The following is a 19,051-nucleotide window of genomic DNA, read 5'->3' as shown; positions in this document are numbered from 1 at the left end:
ATATAGGTTGCGTACTTCAAGTGGGGGATGGGATTGCTCGTATTATAGGTCTTGGTGAAATAATGTCAGGTGAATTAGTCGAATTTGCAGAAGGTACTAGCGGTATTGCTCTGAATTTGGAATCCAAAAATGTTGGGATTGTATTAATGGGCGATAGGTTGATGATACAAGAGGGAAGTTTTGTAAAAGCAATAGGAATAATTGCTCAGATACCCGTGAGTGAGGCTTACTTGGGTGATGTTGTAAATGCTCTGGCTAAACCTATTGATGGGAAAGGGGAAATTATAGCTTCCGAATCTCGCGGAATTGAATCTCCTGCTACAAGTATAATTTCCATGCGTTCTGTATACGAACCTTTTCAAACAGGGCTTATTGCTATCGATTCGATGATCCCTATAGGGCGCGGTCAGCGAGAGTTAATTATTGGGGACAGACAGATTGGCAAAACAGTAGTAGCCACAGATACAATTCTCAATCAAGAAGGGCAAGGTGTAATATGTGTTTATGTAGCTATCGGTCAAAGAGCATCCTCCGTAGCTCAAGTAGTAACTACTTTCCATCAGGCGGGGGCCATGGAATACACTATTGTAGTAGCTGAAATGGCGGATTCACCTGCTACATTACCATACCTCGCTCCTTATACGGGAGCAGCCCTGGCTGAGTATTTTATGTACCACGAACGGCATACTTTAATAATTTATGATGATCTCTCCAAACAGGCACAAGCTTATCGCCAAATGTCCCTTCTATTAAGAAGACCTCCTGGCCGTGAGGCTAATCCAGGGGATGTTTTTTATTTGCATTCACGCCTTTTAGAAAGAGCCGCTAAATTAAATTCTCTTTTAGGTGAAGGAAGTATGATTGCTTTACCAATAGTTGAGACTCAATCTGGAGACGTTTCCGCCTATATTCCTACTAATGTAATCTCCATTACAGATGGACAAATATTCTTATCTGCGGATCTATTCAATGCCGGAATTCCACCCGCTATTAATGTGGGTATTTCTGTTTCCAGAGTAGGATCCGCGGCTTGAATTAAAGCCATGAAACAAGTAGCTGGCAAATCAAAATTGGAACTAGCTCAATTCGCAGAGTTACAAGCCTTTGCACAATTCGCCTCTGCTCTCGATAAAACAAGTCAGAATCAATTGGCAAGGGGTCGATGATTAAGGGAATTGCTTAAACAATCCCAAGCAAATCCTCTCCCAGTGGAAGAGCAGATAACTACTATTTATACCGGAACAAGAGGATATCTTGATTCGTTAGAAATTGAACAGGTAAATAAATTTCTGGATGAGTTACGTAAACATCTAAAAGATACTAAACCTCAATTCCAAGAAATTATATCTTCTAGCAAGACATTCACCGAGCAAGCGGAAATCCTTTTGAAGGAAGCTATTCAGGAACAGCTGGAACGGTGTTCTCTTCAGTAACAAATAAATTTTGCATGTCTACTCTTGTTAGTAGAATAGGAATCGTTGAGAAAGATTTTTCATTTGAATCATGCAAAAAAGTTTTCTTTGTTTTTAGTTTAGTATAGTTATTTTTAGTTTAGTATAGTTATTTAAATAATAGATAGAAATAAGATTGCGTCCAATAGGATTTGAACCTATACCAAAGGTTTAGAAGACCTCTGTCCTATCCATTACACAATGGACGCTTTTCTTTCATATTTTATTCTTTCGTTTATTTGTTTTCTTCTTCTGAGAAAAAACTGTTAGACCAAAACTCTTTTAGGAAATCAAAAAATCCAGATACAAATGCATGATGTATATACTATATCATGCATATATCATAAAGAAGGAATATGGAGCCGGTAGTGGGAATCGAACCCGCAGCCCCAAGGTTATGAGCCTTATGAGCTACCAAACTGCTCTATGCTCTTAAACTAAAGAGGGGTAACTAGTGGATAAAGAGGGTTGGATACGCCCCTCTACCAGTACCTATACAAATAGAATAGGCCATTTATACAGAATGGTAAAGAGGGCTCCTCTATGATTATCAATTCCAGAAATCCATACAAATACGAAAGGGTATTTTATCCTTACGAACTGGATCGTGTTGCACCCGGTAACAAACAATCATAAACCATTTCCTGAAGTACGTGTCCGGATAGCCCAAAATGTCGATAGTTAGCTCTAGGTCTTCCAGTCAAAAAACAACGTCGATGAAGGCGTGTAGGTGCACTATTACGCGGTAGGGATTGCAATTTTTCTCGCATTTTCGTTTTTTCACTCAAACTCAAGGGAGAAACTTTGCTTCTTATCTTTTTTAAAGATTGACGAATCAAATGATATTTCTATTCTAATTTCTGCCGCTTCTTCTCCCTCTGAATCAAACTTTTTTTTTGCCATAATGTGTCATTGCTATTATTAACAAGTATACGGTTCTAATCCTAGATGGAAAAATAAATGGAAAAAGAAATCTAAAAAGGCAGATCCTCCCTCTCTATCAAGAGTAATGAACTAGGTGCTGATACAGTACAAAAAACAAACTAAATTAACCAAACTTGCCTGATGTTGAGGCAATCAAGAAAGCTGCATAAGTGAATATATGACCCACGGAAAAGTGAGCTAATCCAACCAATCTTGCTTGCAGAATGGAAAGAGCCACGAGCTTATCTCTCCAGCGAATTAAATTAGCTAAAGGTGTGCGTTCATGAGCCCATGCTAAAGTCTCAATTAATTCCTGCCAATACCCCTGCCAGGAAATTAAGAATATAAATCCAGTAGCCCAAACAAGATGTCCAAATAAGAACATCCACGCCCATACCGATAAACTATTCATCCCAAAAGGATTTTATCCATTGATAAGTTGTGAAGAGTTTAACCATAGGTAATCTCTTAACCATCCCATCAAATAAGTGGAGGATTCATTAAATTGTGAAACGTTGCCCTGCCATAATGTGATATGTTTCCAATGCCAATAAAAACTAACCCACCCAATGTATTTAACATCCAGAAAACTGCCAAATAAAATGCGTCACAAGCAGAAATATCACAAGTACCGCCACGCCCTGGGCCGTCACAAGGAAAACTATATCCAAAATCCTTTTTATCCAGCATCAATTTGGAACCGCGTGCATCTAAAGCGCCCTTTACTAAAATCAATGTAGTTGTATGCAAACCTAGAGCAATAGCATGATGAACCAAGAAATCCCCAGGTCCTATTGTTAAGAAAAGAGAATTACTATTCTCATTAACAGCATTCAACCATCCGGGCTACCATAGGCTTCGACCCGCATTGAAAGTGGGGCCATTCGTTGAAGATAAGAGTATATCGAACCCATATGTCGTCTTGCCATGAGCAGATTGTATCCATTGGGAAAATATAGGTTCGATCAAGATTTGCTTTTCTGGATTACCAAAAGCAAGCATGGCGTCGTTATGAACATAAAGGCCCAAGGTATGGAATCCTAGAAAGAGGCTAGCCCAACTTAAATGAGACATGATAGCTTCTTTATGGTCTAACATTCTTGCCAATACATTATCCTCATTCTGTTCCGAATTGTAATCCCTAATGAAAAAAATAGCTCCATGAGCAAAAGCCCCTGTCATGATGAACCCTGCAATATATTGGTGATGAGTATATAAAGCAGCTTGAGTAGTAAAGTCTTGTGCTATGAATGCATAAGGAGGTAAAGAGTACATATGTTGAACTACTAAGGAAGTAATAACCCCTAAAGAAGCTAGAGCAAGACCTAACTGAAAACGAATCGAATTGTTGATTGTGTCATAAAGGCCCTTATGCCCACGCCCTAATCAACCCCCCAGAGGAGTATGCTTCTAAAAGATCTTCAATACTATGCCCAATTCCGAAGTTAGTTCGATACATGTGACCGGCAATGAGAGGAATAAATGCAATAGCTAAATGATGGTGAGCCATATCGGTCAGCCACAAACTTTGTGTTTGTGGATGGAATCCCCCAAGAAGAGTTAGAATGGTGGTTCCCGCTCCTTGAGCGGTACCAAATAAATGATTACTCGAATCAGGGTTTTGGGCATAAAGATTCCATTGACCCATCAAAAGGGGTCCCAACCCCTGGGGATAGGGTAATACATCTAAGAAATTATTCCATCGAACGTACTCCCCCTGGATGCGGGAATAGGAACATGAACTAAATGTCCTATCCAAGCCAAAGAACTTACCCCGAAAAGTCCTGACAAATGATGATTGAGACGAGATTCCGCGTTTTTGAACCACGAAAGGCTTGGTTTCCATTTGGGTTGTAGATGTAACCAACCCGCTATTAAGGACAGCGTAGAAAGAAATAATAAAAAAGAGCTCCAGTATAAAGATCCTCATTGGTGCGTAATCCTATTGTATACCACCACTGATACACTCCAGAATAAGCAATATTCACCGGACCAGCAGCACCTCCTCGAGTAAAGGCTTCCACAGCGGGTTGACCAAAATGAGGATCCCAAATCGCATGAGCAATAGGTCTTACGTGTAAAGGATCCTGTATCCATGATTCAAAATTTCCTTGCCAAGCTACATGAAACAGATTTCCAGACGTCCATAGAAAGATTATTGCTAATTTCCCAAAGTGAGGAGCAAAAATGTTCTGATAAAGACGTTCTTTAGTAATATCATCATGACTTTCGAAATCATGTGCGGTAGCAATACCAAACCAAATACGATGAGTAGTGGGGTCCTGAGCTAAGCCTTGGCTAAACCTGGGAAATCTTAATTCCATAATGCCTTTCAAATCCTCCTGGCCACTATCCTACTGCAATAATTCTCGCTAAGAAGAATGCCCATGTCATGGCAATTCCACCCAGAAGGTAATGGGTTACTCCTACAGCGCGTCCTTGTATAATGCTCAAGGCTCTAGGCTGAGTAGCAGGAGCAACTTTTAATTTGTTATGAGCCCAAACGATAGATTCAATGAGTTCTTGCCAATAACCATGGCCGCTGAATAAAAACATTAAACTGAAGGCCCAGACAAAATGAGCACCTAAAAAAAAGACCATATGCAGATAATGAAGAACCATAAGACTGAATGACTTGCGATGCCTGTGCCCACAAGAAATCTCGAAGCCACCCATTAATCGTAATGGAACTCTGTGCAAAGTTTCCCCTGTAATATGAGTTACCACCCCTTGATCACTTATAGTACCCCAAACATCCGACTGCATTTTCCAACTGAAATGGAAAATGACTACCAAAATTGCATTGTACATCCAGAATAAACCTAAGAAAACATGATCCCAGGCGGATACTTGACATGTTCCCCCTCGGCCAGGCCAATCGCAAGGAAAGCGAAAACCTAGATTTGCTTTATCAGGTATCAAACGGGAACTCTGAACAAATAAAACACCTTTCAAAAGTATTAATACAGTCACATGTATGGTAAATGCATGAATGTGATGGACTAAAAAAATATGCGGTTCCTAATGGAATAGGTAACAAAGCCACTTTGCCACCTACTGCTACTAACTCACCGCCTCCCCATGTTAAGCTAGTACTTGTTGTTGCACCAGGAGCTATTACGCCAGGCGAAGTAGCATGGATATTTTGTACCCATTGAGCAAAGATAGGTTGTAATTGTATGGCAGTATCCGAAAACATATCTTGTGGACGGCCTAAAGCACTCATGGTATCATTATGAGCCAAAACTGTGAAAACCTAGAAATATACATACCCAGTTAAGGTGGGATATGATTGCATCGCGGTGTCTAAGGACGCGATCTAATAGATCGTTGTATCGAGTAGTTGGATCATAGTCTCTTACCATAAAAATTGCTGCATGTGCAGCAGCACCGACTATTAGAAATCCGCCAATCCACATGTGGTGTGTGAACAAGGAAAGTTGTGTACCATAGTCAGTAGCTAGGTATGGATAGGGAGGCATAGAATACATATGATGAGCTACAACAATTGTTGTAGAGCCTAGCATAGCTAGGTGAAGAGATAATTGAGCATGCCATGACGTTGTTAAGATTTCATAAAGACCCTTATGGCCTTGTCCTATAAATGGGCCCTTGTGAGCCTCCAAAATATCTTTAAGTCCATGGCCAATACCCCAATTGGTCCTATACATATGACCTGCGATTAGGAAAAGAATATCAATAGCTAAATGATGGTGTGCAATATTGGTCAGCCAAAGACCACCGGTTACTGGATCTAGTCCTCCGCGAAAAGTCAAAACTAGGATAAAGTGAAAAAAGGGGTTGCTCTTTCGGCAAAACTAGGATAAAGTTGAGCCAAAAGGTCCCGATTCAAGATAAATTCATGAGGAAGTGGTATCTCTTTAGGATCCACCCCAGCGTCAAGAAATTGGTTAATTGGTAAAGATACATGAATTTGGTGCCCCGCCCAAGAAAGAGACCCAAGTCCTAATAATCCCGCTAAGTGGTGATTCAACATGGATTCTACATCTTGGAACCAGGCAAATTTGGGAGCGGCTTTGTGATAATGGAACCAACCAGCAAAAGCATTAACGCTGCAAAAATCAATGCACCAATTGCAGTACAATAGAGTTGTAATTCACTAGTTATTCCAGATGCTCGCCAAAGCTGAAAAAAACCAGAGGTTATTTGGATTCCTCGGAAACCCCCGCCTACATCACCATTCAATATTTCTTGCCCTACTATAGGCCAAACTACCTGAGCACTGGGTCCAATGTGAGTAGGATCACTTAGCCATGCTTCATAATTGAAAAAACGGGCGCCATGAAAGTACATGCCACTCAACCAAAGAAAGATAATGGAAAGTTGCCCGAAATGAGCACTAAAGACTTTTCGAGAAATATCCTCCAAATCACCAGTATGACTATCGAAATCGTGAGCATCAGCATGTAGGTTCCAGATCCAAGTGGTAGTATCAGGGCCCTTAGCTAGTGTGCTTGAGAAATGGCTGGGTCGGGCCCATTCCTCAAAAGATGTTTTTACAGGATCCCTATCCACAACAATTTTTACTTCTGGTTCCGGCGAACGAATAATCATTAAGTCCTCCACTTTCCGGACATACAAAGAGACCCGCCAACTGTCTTTTTAGTCAATCTTTGAAAGATATATATTTTGAAAGATAGATTTTGAAAGATAGATTTTGAAAGATAGATATTGTGATTAGTTCTTTTCTTTACTATCTACCATCCTTCTATTTTTTTAGTTATTCACTGGAGCAATTATATATTGAAGTCAATCCGAGGCAAGTGTTTGGGTCTATTATGACATAAAGATTAGGTGCCAAACGAACATTGTTTATCTTGAAAAACAAATATTTCTCGACGTAAGAAAAAAATATTTTTTATTTTTATTTTAAGAAACTAGTGTATTTTTTGAGGGCATAAGCTCCTATCTATATCTACTTTCCTTGAGCATAATATAGGGTTTTTTATTTGATTCTAAATTCCAAGATAACTCATTAGAATTATTAATAAGATGGTCCTAATATATTAGCAATATTTAGATTGCCCCCTCTTTTTATTCACTTTATTACTTCTATTCTAGACCCTATCCCTATGGTTTATTCCTATGAAATATCATATAAAATAGAAGAGAAGGTATAAGAAATGGATATAATGAAATTCTTGATTCGATCTTACGACCTAATTTATTTGATTAATGGATCAACAACCAAACCACCCATTTTGTGAAAAAGAAGTAGCATGGTCTTATTCAAATTCAAAGTGCTTCGTAGTCTTCAACCAGTTCTGTGCTTCAATATAATTTCCCGGAGTAAGCGCTATAGCTTGTTTCCAATATTCAGCAGCTTGATCAAACCAAGCTTCCGCAATTTCCGAATCACCCTATAGAATGGCATGTTCTCCTCGGTCGGAATAGGAAGTTCCTTCCCTTAGAACCGAACTTGAGAGTTTCCTACCTCATACGGCTCAGAAATTGCTATCTGAATTTCCCCTATCTTAACTGAATTCGATTTATCAAAAATCGATCCAATTTGTTCTTGGGTTAAGCAGAAGAAATTAATTACCTAAGTTTCAAACCCTAATTTTTATCAATAATCAGTTTGGTCTTTTTTTCCACCTTCAGAAGAATGAAGCATAGATAGATATAGAGCCTTCGTTCAAATTTTCTGAAAGGTAACTATCCCGGTTTCATATATGAAATCTATAGAATCCTTGACTTTTTTCCATATGAAAGAAAAAAGAACTTACTATCTTTGGAATCTGATACTACACCGCTTCTTAATCCCTTAGTGGATCGACTCTATTACATAAGCGGATTCCTAAATTTTGCCCCATATCATGGGATAAGTAAGCAACATTTTTAGTTGTATCGACCTAGTCGCTCACTAATTGATCTTTACGGTGCTTTCTCTATCAATTTGAGAAACTTTATCCATAGCGTAGTAGTATAGGCCATACTTTCTTCGTTTTTGGATTCTCGTGAAGTGTCCTTCCTTCCTACAGCTGATAGGGAAAAATCATTGTTTTTACGATCCCTATGTAGAAAGCCCTTTTTTCTAGTATTTACTAGAAAATTTGATCCTCTTTTTTTTCTTTCTATAGTGGAGATAGTCGCACGTAATGACAGATCACGACCATATTATTAAAAGCTTGCGGTAAGAAGGGGTTTCATTATAGTGCCTGGAAATAGTATTCCAAAGCCTTTGTATGCTCTCCATTACTTGTGTGTATAAGGCCTATGTTATAGAGTATATAACTTCGATCATAGGGATCGATTTCTAGTCGCGTAGCTTCATAATAATTTTGCAAAGCTTCTGCATAATTTCCTTCGGATTGAGCCAACATCCGTTACGGTCGTTCATTCTATTCAAAAAATCTCCGTTCCAAAACCGTACATGAGGTTTTCATCTCATACGGCTCCTCCCTTCTGTACATAATAGTACTTAGCGAAATAGTCTACAGAATCAGAATAGAATTAGTCCCGTCTCATTATGAACCGAAAGGGGCTGGTATTTTTCCAGGAAATCTCTAGCCAACCTTCCCACAAGAGGTTTTTCTTAACACCAATGAATTATAAATGCTAGAGGAAAACGATAGCTCCAATAATTTCTTTGTTCTCAACGCCTCCTATTTAGAGGAATTAGCTACTTCAACGATATTTGATGGTTATAGGGGTATCCAAAGTACTAACCTGATGGTTCTTTGTTATCCCAACCATTCTTCCCAGCCCTGATACCGATCAGGAAAGGGGTAATTTCTAACAAAGTTTTTCTCTTGTTGATTCCTATTTCTAGGTGTAGTGCTTTTCTCCCCTATGCTGCCTACGGATACTAATAGAGTAGGATTGTCCTGTAATCCATACCATACCATATCCTGTAGGTGTAACCTTTCGCTCAATACTCAAATCTACAATTGAAGTATCCAAAGCCGCATCAATCAAGGATACACGACGGAAGGAATTGTTAGTTCGCCTCACCTTCCCGAAGCGTGGGTTTGTTTGATTTACAAATTTGGTTCTCTCTATGCCAACCCCTTCTCTTTTTCGTAAGACTGAGGTATAGGTAGGGCTAAAAGAAGCAAAAATAAAGAGTCAAATCGCACCATCTCTATAATAAGTAAATGCCTTTTTTCTCCTGAGGTTGTCGGAATTATTTGCAATAAAATATTGGCTACAATTGAGGAGGTCTTATCAATGAAATTTCCATTTACACGGGATCTAGGCATAATTCCCAACCCATTCTATATAGAATTGTTTTCATTCCTTCACAAAATAACATAAAAACAAACACATTCGATTCTTATAATTATAAATAGATTGATCCATATGATCTACTCTAAATCCATATGCTTTAAATGGATAAGAGAGATATGGATTTTCCGCTCAGCTCAAATTGTATCCTTTTCCTTCTGCTTGGACACGAAGAGATATGAAATATTTGACAAAGACTGGATTTCATTCCACTTTCTATTTCTGAACAACAACTTATGTTATCAACTATTTCGTGTTTTCAAAGTTATTAATTGTCTCATACCCTATTTTTGATTTCGATAGTATGGTGTAGCGTATCTTATGCAAACGGAATTCTAAGGTTTCTTTATTTTATTATGCAATAAGAAGAATTCTTCCATTTTCTTTTTCTTTAGTTGTGGAAAAACCCAAATTAAAACTTTTATTTTATAGCGAGCGCAATTTCTAGTAAAAAATCCTATATCCTTCCACTGAGATCAATAGGAATTTTTCCAAGAGAACTATGGAACCCCCGAGTGGTTGCGGTTGCGGTTGTACCTGTACTGCAGGAATAAGAAAACTCACTATTCACTCAGTTTATTTTCCATAATAAGTTATGTAGGAGAGATGGCCGAGCGATTCAAGGCGTAGCATTGGAACTGCTATGTAGACTTTTGTTTACCGAGGGTTCGAATCCCTCTCTTTCCGTTTTTCTTAATTCATCAACATTAAGGATCACAATGTATCAAATCAAATAACAAGTTTTTCCAGCAATAATATAATATCTTATATTATCTTATTTTGATTTAATGGAAATTAGAAATTCTCTATACCAAATTACTATGGTATATGAAATACACATAGAGGAAAAAAGAAAAAAGGATCCAAATCCTAGGGTTAATCAATTTTAGCTAGTTGATGGGAAAATACGAATTAATGGTAATGGTCTTATGGCGATTTAGTTCGGGGAAAGAGGAAGGGGAAGAAAATTCTATGAACCTTTCCTTTTTTCGTTAAGTTCAAGTCTGACGAGAGTAATATTCTACAACTAACAACTCATTTATTTTGAGACCGACCCACTTCCTATCTAGGATTTTATTTACTAGTCCTTTATATTCCAACGTGTCAATCACCAAATGCTTTGGCAATTTCCCCGGGTCCGATGAAGCAATATAATTTTGAACCAGACCTTTTGATCTTTGGTTATCTTTCGTAGTAATAATATCTTGGGGTTTGCAATGAAAACTTGGTATATTGACTATACGACCATTAACTAAAATATGTCTATGGTTGACTAATTGGCGGGCCCCAGGAATGATTGAAGCCATACCCAATCGAAAAAGGATATTATCCAAACGCATTTCAAGTAATTGTAGTAAAACCTGGCCTGTTGACCTTGCTTTTCCAGCGATATGTACATATCTAAGTAATAGTCGTTCTGTCAGACCATAATGAAAACGCAACTTTTGTTTTTCTTGAAGACGAATACGATATTGCTCCTTTTTCCTAGAATTGATTTTTTTAAGATTACTTTCAGATTTAGGTGTTTTTCTAGTGAGTCCTAGTAAAGCTCCCCGACGGCGTATTTTTTTAAACGAGGTCCTAGATAACGGGACATGAAGACTCCTTTTTTATTTTATTGAAATTTCATTTTACATAATTAATTTCATTGTATTTACATTACAGAATACATCGAAATTAAAACTGAATTAAACTACAGGATAAACAGAGCAAAATCAACTAAAGTACCCAAAAAAATGGAATTTCATCAAAATCTTTATTTTTTGTATATATATTATTTATTTTATTTTTTTTTTCTAGCAAAATTGTAAGGTAAAAAACATAAAAGATCCTGGATTCTCCATTTAATTCGGAAAAAAAGAGATTCTTGTTCATAGAACATCGATAGAGAAAAAAAAAGCCGACTATCGGATTTGAACCGATGACCCTCGCATTACAAATGCGATGCTCTAACCTCTGAGCTAAGTGGGCTTACATAACGGAAATAGTGTAATAAATAGAAATAGGTATTGTCGGGGATATGCCCCGCGGCGTAACCCGGCCGGACTTGGTGACTCACTAATGACCTGCCCTGACTGGACGAATACTAAGTGACCCGCCCGAGCCTAGCGACTCATGGGTGACCCGGCGAGCGGGTAAGAGGAATGACAAGACCCGGTGGCCCAGAAGGTGGTTTATGGAAGGCCGGCTCATGTTATGGTGGGTCGGTTTATGAGGAAAGCACAAGGAATATTCTCTTACAAAGGAAGCAAGACTAGGACTCCACTTGTAATAGAGTAATCTTAATCCAACTAGGACTAGTCATGTAAACCGCCCCTTCAACATATATAAGGAGGGGCAGGGCTCCCCAAAGAGGGACGAGCAAGAAGAAACAATCTCTAGGGCTAGACACAAAGAGCCGGTTTACCTGCGATTCTCTCGTGATGATAATGAGACCTAGCCACAAACAGCATGTAGGGTTGTTACCGGATGATATTTCCCGGGGCCCAAAGCTGTCTAAACCCTTGTCTTGTGTTGCGTCTCTCGATTCCGCTCAACCCCTCTCAAGCTAACACATAGATGCGTTGGCCTCATGGCTAGGTCCTCACACTAGAACATCTGCCGTGACAAAACCACGACAGTTGGCGCCCACCGTGGGGCCTGAGCGCGGTGGTGTTGAGTTCTTGAAGGGATTTCATCTAGGGTTCGAGGAGTTCGTGTTTGGCCGGATGAAGAAGAGCCAGTGTAAAGCAATCATATGGGATAACCCGGCCAGGGATGACCTTGGACGAGAGCTAATTAGGTTCGGAGCTAGTAGTACGAGGTTTGAATTGAGGAGATTAGGGCGGCATCGGGTGCAGTCGCCAGCCTGAGAATCAATAAAGACTGAAGGGAGCAAGATCCGTCTAAACCGCCTGGCTGCAAGTTTCGCCGAGATCAAACAAGATTTTTTCAGCTACCGCTAAGCAGATGCAATAACACCGAGCCGTACTGGAGTTGGATTCGGTCCCATGCCCGTATTGAGTACTCAAGCGGGACGATACATACGAGATTGATAAAAAAGGGTGGGCGCTTTGTCGCGAGCAGTTGGTTAAAACAGATTGATTTGACAGCGGACAGGAGGCTTCGATCTGAATAGAGTAAATAGCAATTATTTCAGCGATGACCAGTGGTTGTATGAGGACAGCGACAGCAAAAAAGTAAGGAGCGGCGGCAGTGAATCTGCTATAATTGCTGTCGCCTACGACAAAAAATAAGCTACAGGAACAGACGCCCAAGGCACCTGAAAAAGAAAAAAGGAAAAAAAATGTTCAAGGCGTGTGTCCGCTAACTCCGTTTGGTGGTGCACGTACATGCAAGGAAAGTTAAACCAACCAAAAGGGGTACTAGTATTCATTACTACTTGGAAAGCTACTAGTACATACACGGATTCTTAGATGATTTACAAGAAAAAGGATCCATCATAGGAAGATGATAACGGGAAGCTGGCACCTCTGAGACGCCACGGCTGCACTCCGTTGCTACCTATGATCAAACCGGACCCGAATTAGTCACCTATTGAGCCGCCCCTCACTAGCGTGTCGAGCTACTACCGCGTCCGCACCGTCGAACCCGAACAGATGATCAATTCTTGTTGCAGTCATTTGTCGTCAAGGCTGACGGGAATTGTGCTACGCTGTCGTCGCTGGAGCCTTGCCACCTTGGCCAAACTGCTATCAACATCCAAAAAATACCAGGTGCTATTTATCCTATTGTAAGCACGTATTAATTCATCCGAGCAAAACTACTTTGCCTTGTTGTGTTTTATATGCAGGAGAATTATTCGTCACAAAGTTGCATTATACCGCGGAGATGGAGGCGTGCCAACATCATTCGGCACGGGTGGTCATCCTTACTCAACGGACTCCTGCACCGGCTTACAACGCCATGGCTGGCTCGCCCGTCCGCACTGCCTTACAACGCCACGGGCGACTCGCCCATCCGCTCTCGCAGCCGGTTCACGCGTCCGCACCGGCTTACAACGCGGAGGACAGCTTGCTCGCCCGCACCGGCTTATAACGCCTTGGCCGACTCATCTGTCTACTCCTGCGGCCGACTCAGCCGTGATTGATTTCAGCGTCACCATGGATCATCAACTCCGCAGTGGATAATTTCCGGCCTAACATATCAGGTGATATCCATCTAAGGTCTATTTTATTAGCGCATATTATTTTTGTCAAGGAACAATTACTCTGGCTTGTGATGTTTTTGAGGCAGGACAATTGTTCACTACATCAACATGATGTGGCTAACTCGCCCGTCCATGCCGGCTTATAACACCGCGGCCGACTCAGCTATCTATGCTGCCTCTGAAGCCGCGGTCGTCTTTGCTGTCCGTTTCTCGCGGCCCGGTCTACATCAACACACCGGGCCGCACCTGTCTGCATGAGCTGTTTATTGAGTATGAGCAAGTCACAGCTTGGGTAGCCCGGTTTTTTCTTTCAACAAATTGGAGGCAAATTATCATATACTATCAACCGTCATCTGCACTGGATGGCTCAATGGGCAGGCGCACAAGTCACCGCCACTACAGTTTGGATAACTTCAAATAGCCACTTGGAAGGAACCATTGGCCGGGGTGTTGACACGGCTCATACAGATCATTTATAACCCACCGCAGTCACCTCAACCTTCTGTGGATTCACATCGCGCTATCAACACCAATGATATACACCTTCTGCTATGGTCAAATACGGCGAATCTCAAGACAACTCCTCGAGTCGTCTTATGACTCGGGGGCTACGATGACATGACTCAACAAATCTTGCTAGTTTCAGCAAATTCAAGAACCCAGGACGTTGAAGGGGAAGATAACTCGGTCCTGGAGGCTGCTGCCATATTGATGGAAATTTAAAGGCCATCAAAAAAATTCCGGCTTAAAAAGTATATGACAATTACAAAATCCCGGCTCAATGAAGAAGTTCCGGGTCATCAGAAAGGATTCTGGTTCAAAATCCGGTTCAAGAGATGTCTTCTCCTATAAAGCGTTGAAGCTCTCAAATATCCGGTTTACAACCCGGATCAATGGAAATCTATCTCCCACAAAGCTCTGAAGCTCTCAAATCCAGTTTAAGAATTTCCGGTTCAAAAAGAATTAATCTCTCGCAAGTTCGAGTTTAAAGGCCGTCAGAAAGGTTTCGGCTGAAAATGAAGATTCCGGCTTAAAATCCAGTTCAAGGGAAAGATGTCGGCCACAAAGCTTTGAAGCTCTCAATATCCGGTTTAACATCGGTTCAAGACGAAATATCTCTCGCAAAGTTCGAGTTCTCAGAAAATCAACAGGGGCCAAAGAGAGTCTGTTGCAAAGCACAACTCAAACATAGGCGCCCATTGAGCACAGCTCAAAATATTGCTCGGGGGCTCTTTGCTTCTACAAGAACAAAGAGTCTATAACCTTGTAATAGGCTATAAAAGCCAGGCTTGGACGCCAGGTGTATTCACCTAAAACCCTGGGTTATCCTGCCTTTTAAAGTAAGTCACTCTGCCCAGGTAATCCTGGTAAGACCCGTCGAACGTTTGACAAGTCAATCTTATACAGACCGTGAACTTGTCATAGTTAAAATGACGACTGGTTAATGTGAGGTCCATCTTATAAGGCTTTGTAAAATGGTTTAACTCAGTGGCCTGGCAGCCCATGAAAAGCCTCGAATTCTTGCATGTTTTTTCTTTTGAAGTCTTTCTTTTGGCGGTTTATTTTGATGAGGTTTATGTTAATCCGGTGTTTACTGACCCGGTCTGGCTTTTGGCTATAAGTCGCGAGTACAAATTTAAAAGATAACCGGTGTCTATTGACCGGGTTTGGCTTTCGACTATAAGCCATCAGTACACGCTCTGCTACAATCCGGTGTTTATTGACCCGGCCTGGTTTTTGACTATAAGTCGCTAGCATGAGATAAGATAATATCCGGTGTTTATTAACCCGGCCTGGCTTTCGACTGTAAGTCGCCAGTATATATTTGGATGGCGCCATTGGAATCATGCACTTATAAATCATTGGGTTATATTATTCACATCTTTAATAGCCATCATGGCTGGATTTTTATTATGGTTATCAATAACCAGTATTATGTTGGAGGTTTTCAAAGTTGCTTCAGTGCAATGGCTATTATTTTATCAATGGATATAATTTATTCTACAATGAAGGAATAGTCCCGAGTCGCTGCAGGCTTACGACCCGGCACTTGGGGGCTACATTATTCAAGTAGAGATTACATCAAATATGCAAGTGCCATGTCACTGCCAGCATGCACCATGGCACTTGGGGGCTAATGCAAAGTCATTTTTTGCTCACCTTATTGAAGACCCGACTCATCACATTGTAATGAGCCGGCCCTTGGGGGCTACCAATTGCTCCTATCAACAATTCAAGGTACACAAGTCTTAATCCATTATATTGAAGGGTCCGCTATTCAGTTGGTAAAGCACAAAGCTCTTAACCTTGTGGACGTGGGTTCAAGCCCCATGATGGGGGTTACATCATAAGATGTTCTTTTCAAAAGAAGTATATATAAAGTCCCAGCTCAATATTATCTTACTGAGCCGACCCTTGGGGGCTACACGTTGTTGTTAAAGTCTACATGATTATATTTATAAAGTCCCTGCTCATTACTGCATAATGACCCGGCCCTTGGAGGCTACACTGGTTGAAGTTTTTATGAGTATAAGGCAATTACAAGTCCCAGGTTGCTGCAAGCATGACAACCCGACACTTGGGGGCTACAGGTAATATGGATATAAGGGAGAAAAATCTTCAAATTCTTAGTTTTGTGTAAACCAGATTGACCCGGTGTCTGCAACAATTATGACCCGGTGTAAGCAACAATTATGACCCGGTGCCATCAATATTTACAAACTGGCAGTTTTGGCAATGATAAACCGGCAAGTCCCACATCTTCAAGCCGGCTGAATATCAGATGAGTATTTCAAGACCAATATTTTTTAAGCCGGCGCTTTGGAAGCTGACTCAAGTGGATTCTTTATTTACAATATTTCTTCTATAAGCAAATTGATTATGAAGCTGGTCTATTGACTCGAATTTTCTAGAAGGAAATGATAAGAACTTAAGGATGATCAGGTTCCGGCTTACAAGAATATTTAACCCGGAGCACAACCTGTCAAATTTGTTTTTGAGTTATTTTGCAGGATCAGTTTAACATGGATAAATCCAAATTAAACTGCGGGCTAATGTCGGGGATATACCCCGCGGTGTAACCTGCCGGATGTATGACCCGGCTGGAGTGTGGCGACTCACTGGTGACCCGCCCGAAGCTTGGCGATTCACAGATAACCCGCCCGATCTTGGCGACTCATTAGTAACCCGGCGGGCAGGTCAGATGGACAACAAGGCCCAAAGCCCAGAAGGCCGGTTCACGTTATGATGGGCCGGATTAAGAGGAAAGGGATGACGAATATATCCTTTACGAGGAAGCAAGACCCGAACTTGTATTCAAATTGTAAGAGAAGATAGACTAGTCCTAATCTTACTAGGACTCTACATGTAACCCACCCTTCAACTTATATAAGGAGGGGCAGGGCTCCTCAAAGAGGGACAAGCAAGAAGAAACAATCTCTAGGGCTAGACACAAAGAGCCGGCTTACCGGCGACTCTCTCATGTGCATAATGAGATCTAGCCACAAACAACATGTAGGGCTATTACCGGATGATGTTTCCGTGGGTCCGAAGCTGTCTAAATCCTTGTCTTGTGTTGCGTCTCTCGATTCCGCTCAACCCCTCTCAAGCTACTACAAAGATGTGTTGGCCTCACGACTAAGTCCTCACACTAGGACATCTGCCGTGACAATTCCACGACAGGTATAGTATAGGAAATCCATAAAATCTCAGATATTAGTTATTAATCATAGCTATTAACTAGTTCTAAATTTGAAGTTATACTTATAAAAATAAAAAAATACTAAAACTTCTTAAAGATAAAGTTAGCTTGATATGCTTAACTATAGGATGTTAAAAAATAAAATTATAGAATTTACTCGTATTTTCATTCGATCATTATAGACTTTATTATTTGTTAATAATTTGAGGATTAATATTTCACTAAGGGGAACATAGAGTCAGAGTAAATAAAATTGCTAATTCTGATCAGAAAAAAAAGAATAAATATCAAGCGTTATAGTATAATTTTGAATACTATAAAAAAGTAAGACGGGAGGTGGGGGAGATAAAAACTTTTGGATATACTGATTCGGATTGAATTGCAAATACATCAAGGATAGAATCAATTCAATTCTGAATTGCAATAAGCACGCGAGGTCTCTCAAATAGAGTCGAACTGAACTGCTAGACTACGTTGAGTGATGAACTCAATGATTCAAAAAAAACTAAGAGATGGATGAAATTAAACAAGGAATCCTGGTCTCAAAGAAGAGGGAAATGGGGATATGGCGATATCGGTAGACGCTACGGACTTGATTGTATTGAGCCTTGGTATGGAAATCTGCTAAGTGGTAACTTCCAAATTCTGAGAAACCCTGGAATTAAAAAAAAGGCAATCCTGAGCCAAATCCGTGTTTTGAGAAAACAAGGAGTTCTCAAACTAGAATACAAAGGAAAAGGATAGGTGCAGAGACTCAATGGAAGCTGTTCTAACGAATCGAGTTAATTACGTTGCGTTGTTAGTGGAATTCCTTCTAATTCTAAATTAGAGAAAGAGGGGTTATATACCTTATACATTTAATAAACACGTATAGATACTGACATAGCAAATGATTAATCACAGAACTCATATTATATTAAAATTATAATATAGTCTCTTTATCTTTTTTTAAATGAAATTAGAAATGATAATGATTATGAAATAAAAAACTCATATCATAATTTTTTTTCATTATTGTGAATCCACTCCAATCGAATATTGAATAATCAAATTCTTCAATTCAAATTCAAAGTTTTCGAGATCTTTAAAAAAGTGGATTAATCGGACGAGGACAAAGAGAGAGTCCCATTCTACATGTCAATACTGACAACAATGAAATTTCTAGTAAAAGGAAAATCCGTCGACTTTATAAGTTGTGAGGGTCCAAGTCCCTCTATCCCCAAATCCTCTTTTATTCCCTAACTATACTATATTATTATTATTATTTATCCTCTTTATTTCTTTTTATCAATGGGTTTAAGATTCATTAACTTTCTCATTCTACTCTTGCACAAAGGAATGCGAGGAGAACTCAATGGATCTTATCCTATTCATTGAATAGATTTCTTTTTTATTAGAGTATCGGCAAGAAATCTTGGTTATTCACTCTATTTTTAAGTTTTATTTAAGTAAGCTGTCAGGACCCTGATTCCAAGTCACATCGATCTAGCCGGTAACACCTCATATCACTTTGCGGCCTCACGCACGGTATTCCCACGTGTGTCGCCTTACGATGGCCCAGGACCGTTTGCGCCTTTT

General features: G+C 40.1%; 2 non-coding genes and 1 pseudogene across 2 annotated transcripts; 1 reads left to right on the top strand and 2 right to left on the bottom strand.

Moving 5' to 3' along the window:
• LOC123158309 (photosystem I P700 chlorophyll a apoprotein A2-like) overlaps positions 1-5,267 on the bottom strand; it is a 106,260-nt pseudogene extending 100,993 nt beyond the window's left edge.
• A 4,956-nt stretch (positions 5,268-10,223) lies between these two features.
• On the top strand, positions 10,224-10,310 carry TRNAS-GGA (transfer RNA serine (anticodon GGA)). The gene has a single exon. It is a non-coding gene; the product is annotated as a tRNA-Ser (tRNA).
• Positions 10,311-11,521: 1,211 nt separating this feature from the next.
• TRNAT-UGU (transfer RNA threonine (anticodon UGU)) lies at positions 11,522-11,594 on the bottom strand. The gene has a single exon. It is a non-coding gene; the product is annotated as a tRNA-Thr (tRNA).
• Positions 11,595-19,051: the final 7,457 nt, after the last annotated feature.

Source organism: Triticum aestivum, chromosome 1D (genome assembly GCF_018294505.1).
Source record: "Triticum aestivum cultivar Chinese Spring chromosome 1D, IWGSC CS RefSeq v2.1, whole genome shotgun sequence".
Taxonomy (NCBI): Eukaryota; Viridiplantae; Streptophyta; class Magnoliopsida; order Poales; family Poaceae; genus Triticum; species Triticum aestivum.
This window is presented reverse-complemented; position numbering and strand designations above follow the sequence as displayed.